A 9657-nucleotide genomic window follows, 5' to 3' on the forward strand; every position below is an offset into this window, starting at 1 on the left:
TCTAAACCCCAGTGACGGTTAGGTGTAGGTCATTCGTACGAGTGAGAGTGAGTTCGTATGAATTCATACGAATTAGCCACCTCGTAAAATATGTACGAATTGCCGTGAGATCGGGCTGGATCTCTCTAGACCAAACTGTGCCCTAAACGGTCCATGTCTGGCTGCTTCAGAAACTTTGATGGGGTTCCTTAAATTGGCTTGCCCAAGTTTCAGAATGAGAGCTAATTATAGTTGCCAGTTACTAGACACACAAAACACACACACACACAAAAAAACTGTTGTAGACAGTGGTTAGCTGAGAGAAAAGATCAGGGCCCGTATTCATGAAGAATTTTAATGCAAAAAGTAGCTCCTATAGTGACAAAATTCTAAGAAAATTCTTAGAAATGTGGGCGTTTACTCTTAAAATTAAAGAAAAAGTCTTAGTAAAGAAAGAAGTAATTCAGAAAGCATCTTAACCCTTAAAAGAGGTCTTAAAGTCAAACTTGTTAGGAGTATGGACGAGGACTTTTAAGGGGCTTAAGAGTTTCTTTAACAGCGGAGAAAATGGACGAAAATGAAGAGGGAGAAGAAATGTGTTGCACACAATGCATGACAGTGAGTTAATAAGACACTACACATTAGTTCGTGCAGGGATCATGTTTGTGACTGATCTTATTAAAGACATGCTAACATCTCGGACACCGTGCAGAATTGCCATAGCGCCAGAAATCACTACATTAAAATATTTGGCAACTGGAAAAAATGCAACTATGCAGCAGTGATGATTTGGGTCTGTTACAGCACTTATTAGGCTTATATGTCTCTGTTCATTTCCTATAAAACACAGTAAATATGCAGGGCCGGCGCCAAGGCGCCCAAACGAGTTACTGTGCCCCCCCACTTTCCATCCTCTCCCCTCCTTGCTGAACGCGATCGATTTTGAAAGCGATAAAACAGCGCACATAATGCGATTGCACGCTTTAGCGAGCGTCAGCAACTGCACGAGTGTGTGTGTGTGTGTGTGTGAGAAAGAGCGAGAGGAAAAATTCCGCCTGTAATTTCAAAGTGAAGGCTTATAATATACCCTACTCTTAAAAGCACTCTTTTATTTCCTTCTTGACAACCAACCAATCACAGTCTTCAAATGATTGTGTCATACATAGCAACGGGGTCAACCCCGCCTCCTCACTAAGATGAAAGTTTTTTTCTTTTCCTTACTCAGAGTTGCTCTCAGATCGGTCCCGAATCGCTCTTAATCTAAGACTCCTACGTAAAAGTTTTTAAGCTAAATTAAGAGTTTTCTGAGAGGATTCTTAGAATCTTTATGAATACGGGCCCAGATGAACATCATGATGGTTTGAGATCTTATGTAAGACGTCTTTCCCTCAAATGCAGTTAGATGTTGGTTTTAGGACATGCTTTCTTTACTTTAAACCACCCATTTGGGTGTGTTTGAAGCCACAATAGGGCCAGTGTGAGTCATTCGTGTGACTTTGTTGTGATAGTGACATCTAAGTAAGTGTTGTGTGATGATATGTTGGTGTATTTTGTAGTACTTATACCAACACGTCCATAGTGTTTCATAGCTGCCTAGCAGGTGCACTTCACTGTGAAGTCTGTTCCAAAAAGGCAGTGAGGCCAGAAGTACGTGTACTTTATTATAATGTTGATCCGTTGATTAAAATACATATTTTCAATAACAAGAAATACTGAAGATTTAAAAATTTTAACCAATTTGCATGTGCTGTGCAGTTGCATTGTTGCTTAGTGTATTATGCTAAGGAGCACTATTTGTGGTGTTGTGTATTTTTATGCTGATTATTGCATCATTAGCAACAGCCTAACATTAGATTCTATTGGAATTTATTTTGAGTTGAGTCTTACGTGCATTTCTTGTAAGGAGCACAAGTTGTTCTGCATATGTACAGTGGGGCAAATAAGTATTTGATACACTGCCGATTTTTCAAGCTTTCCCACTTACAAAGAATGGAGAGATCTGTCATTTTCATCGTAGGTACACCTCAGCTGTGACAGACAGAATATAAAAAGAAATCTAGAAAATCACATTCTATGATTTTTGAATAATTAATTTCCATTTTATTGCATGAAATAAGTATTTGATACAATAGAAAATTAGAACTTAATATTTGGTACAGAAACCTTTGTTTACAGTTAGAGAGGTCAGACGTTTCCTGTAGTTCTTGACCAGGTTTGCACACACTGCAGCAGGGATTTTGGCCCACACCTCCATACAGGTCATCTCCAGATCATTCAGGTTTTGGGGCTGTCGCTGGGCAGCACAGAGTTTCAGCTCCCTCCATAGATTTTCTATTGGGTTCAGGTCTGGAGACTAGCTAGGCCACTCCAGGACCTTGAAATGCTTCTTACGGAGTCACTCCTTAGTTGCCCTTGCTGTGTGTTTGGGGTCATTGTCATGCTGGAAGACCCAGCCACGACCCATCTTCAATGCTCTTACTGAAGGAAGGAGGTTGTTGCCCAAAATCTCACCATACATGGCCCCATCCATCCTCCCCTCAATACGGTGCAATCGTCCTGTCCCCTTTGCAGAAAAGCACCCCCGAAGCATGATGTTTCCATCCCCATGCTTCACGGTTGGGATGGTGTTCTTGGGTTTGTACTCATCCTTCTTCCTCCAAACACGGTGAGTGGAGTTTATACCTAAAAGTTATATTTTGGTCTCATCTGATCACATGACCTTCTCCCATGCCTCCTCTGGATCATCCAGATGGTCTTTGGCAAACTTCAGACGGGCCTGGACATGTGCTGCCTTGAGCAGGGGGACCTTGCGCACGCTGCAGGATTTTAATCCATGGCGGTGTAGTGTGTTACTAATGGTAACCGTTGCGACAGCTCTCTTCAGGTCATTGACCAGGTCCTCCCATGTAGTTCTAGGCTGATCCCTCACCTTTCTCAGGATCATTGTTACTCCACGAGGCGAGATGCTGCATGGAGCCCCAGTCCAAGGGAGATTGACAGTCATCTTGAATTTGTTCCATTTTCTAATAATTGCACCAACAGTTGTTGCCTTCTCACAAAGCTGTTTGCCTATTGTCCTGCAGCCCATCCCAGCCTTGTGCAGGTCTACAATTTTGTCCCTAGTGTCCTTAGACAGCTCTTTGGTCTTGCCCATAGAGGAGAGGTTGGAGTCTGATTGATTGAGTGTGTGAACAGGTGTCTTTTGAACAGGTGTCTTTTATACAGGTAACAAGTTCAAATAGGTGCAATTAACATAGGTAATGAGTGGAGGATAGGAGGGCTTCTTAAAGCCAAACTAACAGGTCTGTGAGAGCCAGGATTCTTGATGGTTGGTAGGTGATCAAATACTTATTTCATGCAATAAAATGGAAATTAATTATTCAAAAATCATACAATGTGATTTTCTGGATTTTTTTTTTTTTATATTCTGTCTCTCACAGTTGAGGTGTACCTACGATGAAAAGATTCTTTGTAAGTGGGAAAACTTGAAAAATCGGCAGTGTATCAAATACTTATTTGCCCCACTGTATATTTTAAAAAGTGAGGCAGTTCACTAAAGTTTTTAAAATATAGCTGTACTCTGAGCTCATTTAGCTTCCAAAAGAAAGAAAGTGAGATAGAAAAGGAAAAGAGAGATGAGAGAGTGACGTACATAAGATTAATTCAGAGGCTAAAACTCTGTCATGTGAGAAAATCAGGTTTATTGCAGTTAATAGTGTAAATTACAGAATGGCCCTTTCCAAACTCTCTGATGGATTCAGGTTTCTGACCTCAGACGGAAGCAAACAAAGGAAATGATACAGGGAATTAGTTTCTCAGACTCACATTTCAACCTAGTTTTCTTTCTTTCATTCTCATTTTCCCGCTCTCTTCTGAAAACCTTCTTGTGAGTACAATAAACAACCACTTCATTTGTTTTATCCTTACCTCAGCAACTGACATCTTTTGATATCGTAGAGACAGTTTCTCCTCCAGGGTAGAATTGAATATAGTCTCTATAACACAATGTGATTGTTCTTAAAGAAAATGGCTTTTGTTTTACAAAGTGTTGATCTGATATGAAAGATACAACACTGTGGATCCGGGCCTCCAGGCCGGTATGTCCATTTCCTGCTTTAAGCTATCCCACCTGGCGGCTTCCTGTTTGTTTGGGTGTTCTAAATGGTTGCTAAGTAGTCAAAGGTGCTCAACAGTCACTGGTATAATCCATTCTTTAAATTTGGTTTGGGTGCATCCTCCACTGCAAGTCTTTTTTTCGCCCAGTCTTCAGCCAATCAAATTTCATTTTTTAAAGCTATTTAAAATGTGATGTTTGTGGAAGATGCAACACATTTAAAATACATGACAATAAAGTATTTTACAAATTTTACAATTTTGAAAATTGTTGACCCGTGAAGTAACTGCACGTTTAAGATCAATTTGGAAGACATAGTCAGTAGTGAAGACCCTGTCTCCTAGATGGCCATCGGGACAAGACCACAGGAACCAGATGAGTCCTTTGCACAATCTGACTTTGCTGCAGCCTAGATTTAAACTGCTGATTTTGTCTGGCCAGAGGAGAATGACACTTTCGACACACAATTTCCCTGTCTAAATACTGTAAAGCTGGTATAAAGCCACCCAGCTTTATGTCAAGCTGATGTAAAGCTGCTTTGACACAATTTGCATTGTTAAAAGCGCTATACAAATAATAGTGACTTGACTTGACTAGTGTACAAATTAGTAAGAAATCGATTTCTTATTTATATGAAATCAACAAATCATAAAGTCTTTATGAATTTGAGATCAGGTTGGAAAATGCAGTCAATAGGGGGTGTGTACAAATTCATAAGAAATCGACAAATCGTACAAAAGTCTTGTGAATTTGAGATCAGGTTGGAAGATGCAATAGAGGACGTGTATGAATTTAAAATAAATTGTCAAACTGTAAAGTGCTTAATTATTTGAGATCAGGTAGGTTGGAAGTCGCAGTCAATAGTGGATGTCGATTTCGAATAAATTTGTACACAAGTAAAGTCCTTATGAATTAGAGATCAGGTTGGAAGTTGCAGTCAATTGTGGGTGTGTACTAATTTATACAAAGTCGACAAATAGTAAAGCCCTTATGAATCTGAGATCAGGTTAGAAGTCACAGTCAATTGTGGATGTGTATGAGTTTATACAAAATTGACAAATCATTAAATCCTTACTAATTTGAGATCAGTTCGGAGGTCGCAATAGAGGATGTGTCTGAATTTTCACAAAATCGACAAATCATAAAGTTCTGACGGATTTGAGATCAGGTTGGAAGACAATAGAAGATGTGTTCTAATTTATTCCAAACCAACATTGTAAAGCCCTAACTATATTGTGATCAGGTTGGAAGATGCAGTCAATAGTGTATGTAAACTGACAGCACTGCTACGTTTAGTTTTAGATGTCTCAGGTCTGCATGTGAAGGATTAGTCCAGCTGTGACATTCTACTTTGAGGAACAGGGCAGGTTAATACTCTTGAGGGGGAGGGATGAGGATTTGATTCAAGATGAGAGAGAACGTGTGTGAGCGGATGTGTGTGTGGTGATAGGGGAGCTACTGAGGCTCAATCACAGCAACAATGAGAAGTAGAGACATGCCGGTCTGGAACAAAAGGATGTATGCAGAGCTAGAGGGAAAGGAGGGTGGTCGGTGAGTTGGGTGGGGGGGATCTGAGTTAAACTGGCTGATCACTATCAGCTAAATGGTCTCTCTTCGACAGCATTCATCCATCCGTCAATCCATCCTTCACACACACACACACACACACACACACACACACACACACACACACACACACACACACACATGCTGGTTTTTGTGGTTTATGGGGACTCTCCATAGGCGTAATGGTTTTTATACTGAACGAACTGTGTGTGCTATTGCCCTACACCAACCCTACACCTAAACTTAGCCCTCACAGGAAACTTTGTGCATTTTTAGACTTTCAAAAAAACACCATTTAGTATGTTTTTAAGCCTTCTGAATTACGGGGACATAGGCAGTGTCCTCATAAACCACCTTCATATTGTAATACCTCTGTCATACCCATGTCATTATACAAATTTGTGTCCTCATAAACCACATGAGGACACAAATTTGCACACACGCACACATGCACACACACACACACACAATATGTCTCATCCTTGAGCCCCCCATGGAACTCCCACTTTGTCTCTGTTAGACTCTGAGACAAAAGAAGGGAGGGAGAAAGAGCCGAAGAGCAGAAGAGAGTGATAAAAGGAACTGATAAGAGGATGTGTTGTGGACTAAGTGCTTTTTGATGAACTCTCTACTTGTGCTTGTCAGTCACTCAAACAGCAGGGAGTCTGTGTTTGTGAGCATCAGTGTGAAAGAGACAGAAAATTAAGAACCAAATTTTTTTTAACTGTTATTAAAAAAATATATGACCTGTACAATACTTCTAAAATATGTAAAAGTATATAAAGTCCGCCTGTCTTTGTGTCTTTCTTACTATATGTATGTCTGGCTGTCTGCCCGTACAACTTCTATAATACATAACTGTATAAAATCTATCTATCTATCTATCTATCTATCTATCTATCTATCTATCTATCTATCTATCTATCTATCTATCTATCTATCTATCTATCTATCTATCTATCTATCTATCTATCTATCTATCTATCTATCTATCTCTGGGAAAGTTACTTTTAATAGTAATGCATTACAGTATTGTGTTACTCCCTAAAAAGTAACTAATTACATTACTTGGTTACTTTTTTATGGACAGTAATGCATTGTTACTTTTGTGTTTTACTTTTTCTCATTTAGGCTGGGCTTTAAAAAAATGTAATGTTTATCAAAAGTCAGTTTTATTTTTCATTGAAGGTCAACAGCTAAGACACTGGTTGACAAAATGGGATTAAATACATCAAGGACTTTTGTGTTATTTAACATATTTAATCACTGCATGTTTCTTTAGTCTATAGTTTTCAGAAATGTACTTGCCAAATTTGCTTTATCAGAAAACAAAATTAAAATGGTAAAAACTTTGGCATGAACAATTAATCTTCAGTTTTCAAAAGCGGGTGGAAATGTTTAATAGTGTATAGAGAGTAAAAACAGATCTGAGGAGGAGGGATTCCGGAAGGACTGTTGGAAGGAGTGAAGTGAACAACTATTTATATGCCCTTATCCTTGTTATGGGTGGAATTATATGGGCATCTGCCCCACAAACATTAATTAGGAAACTCTGTGTCTGTGAATACTTTCCAGAAGATACCACTGCCAGAATCACTGTGCATGCAGTGATCCAGTCTCTTGTCACAGATTGTCCCCTAACCTATTTATTCTCTCGCCCTCCCTCCCTCACACACCCACACACCAGCCATTTGCAGGATTACAGTCTAGTTCCATTCATCCCCTGGCAGAGATGACGATTCTGTTTCTGCTCACGTTCTGGTTTAATCCATCGGCAGTTTTTCATTATACACAAATCCATTAAAAGCCTGGTGAGGGTGACAGGATGAGGGTTCTCGAGCGAGTCACATTTAACACACCGGGCATCACATTCAAGGGATTGGATGTCCCAGAATTACAGAATATAGTGCAACAATGTCTTGTGTATATATAGACAAAAGGATTGCCAAGGAAAACTCCACAGAGGGATTTGATGCTAAAAGCATTTTTTATTGTCTAAGCACACATGAGTGAGAGAGATGTGAAGTGCAATAGTAGACAGAGATAGATATATCCTGGGATATCTAATCCAGATTAACAGATATGGCTATTTATAGCTCAGTTACATCAGTAAAGCCTTAAATAAATAAATAAACACATTCTCACTCCCAACTTGTCACATATTGACGCTTGTTCAGGACCTTTGGCGTTACTTTTTGATGCACAGGGTACCCCTTTAGTCATTTTTTCGATGTGCAGGATCCTCCATTGCTTTAAATAAGCAAAAACCCTTGGCGTCAATATGCTGACGCGAAAGGCACTGGGAATTTTCTCATCATGATTAAATTATATATTGGGTAATAATATTGCCATTATTGCATATATGGGGTGTGAACCCAACCCCTGCCCCTAAACGTAGCATTTGTCAATAAAACACAAGATACAACTACACTCATAATTTATTCAAAAAGTATTAATATTCCAAGTCTTCTGAGGCAAAACGATTGATTTGTGAGAGGAATAGACGCGATCGCCGTCTCCTTCCGCCGTAAAGCTCTTCCTGTGAGATGCAGTTTGGGAGCAGATTCAAAAAATGGTGCCAGAAGAAGTCTTACATTAGCCTTGCTTGTGAAATGCTATTGGCTCTTGTGTGTCACGTGACCGATTGTGTCACGCTACGGGAGTATTTCTTTGAATGAGATGTGAGCGTGTTAACGGAGCAGGGTCATTTTCAGCGATTAAAGCCTGATGTTTTAAGGTCGTTGCACACTGAGTCTGAAATTCTTGTCTGAAATTTTTGCACGTTAAAAAATAAATACAACCTCATGTTGTGTCAAATCACGTTTACACTCTGCCTCAGAAACGTTCGTCCGTCAAAAAAAAATTCGGACCAGGTTTGATTTTCTGCGTTTTCACATCTGTAGCAATTTTGATGGATGACGAAAAACAAAAAACACATATGAAAATTTCAGACTCAGTGTGCAATGACCTTTACTCTCTTCTTCGCATAAAGATATCGCGTGGCTTCAGAAGACTTGGAATGTAACACGACTTGTTTGCAATGCTTTTATAATGCTTTTAATGGTCAGTTTTTGCAATAAATACCGGTGACTGCACTTATTTGCCTGTTCCGTGTTTTAGATTGTTCAGAAGTGGGTAGGTTTAGGTTAGGGGTGGGGTTAGGTGCTCCAATGAAAGTATAAATTTATATAAAATTATTTCTATATTTTACAAATGCATGCAATCCATTAAATTAAGACAAACAGCTGAAAACAATGGAGGACCCTGCGGGTCGAAAAGTGACTCTAAAAGGATACCCCTGTGCTTCGAAAAATTATGCTAAAGGGGTACCTTGAGCATCAAAAAGCGACACCAAGGGGTCCTGACCAAGCGTCAATATGTGACGAGTTGGGAGTGAGAACGTGTTAAATAAATAAATAAATATGTATGTATGTATGTAATGGCAATAAATTGTATAACTGAATGTGTTGTGTCTATTTTTCGTGTCTATTGCATTTATTAATTTAAGATTTATTAATATAATATTTATATAATATATTTTTCCATCAGCATTTAAATCAGTTAAATTAGTTTCATTAAAAGTTAAATCTAAGTGCGATTAATGTAAATCTTTACTGATAACCAAAATAGACTTATTTGCTTTTTAAAAGCTGTACAATAAATGGCATAATGCACAGACAGTTCTTATATTATATACTGAAATAAGTTTAACTAATTCTTGTTACCCTGAAGTGTCTAAACGGATAATGGGAAAGTGGTGGATTGGGTGGAAGGTGGAGGGTGTTTAGTGGATGGGGTTGAGTTTTTTTAGAGAAAGGGCAGCAGGGGTACTCAGGGCCACTGGAGCAAAAGTAAGTCTTTTTATTGGAGCAGTGAATTATAGGAATGGAACAGGTTTATCCTCACCAAAAGGACAAAGGGAAGCTTATGAGCTGACAAGTTGAATCACTAAATCACCAATATGGTCTTTCTCACACACGCATACCCTTTAAATTGGT

Source organism: Barbus barbus (assembly GCF_936440315.1).
Source record: "Barbus barbus genome assembly, chromosome: 9".
NCBI lineage: Eukaryota > Metazoa > Chordata > Actinopteri > Cypriniformes > Cyprinidae > Barbus > Barbus barbus.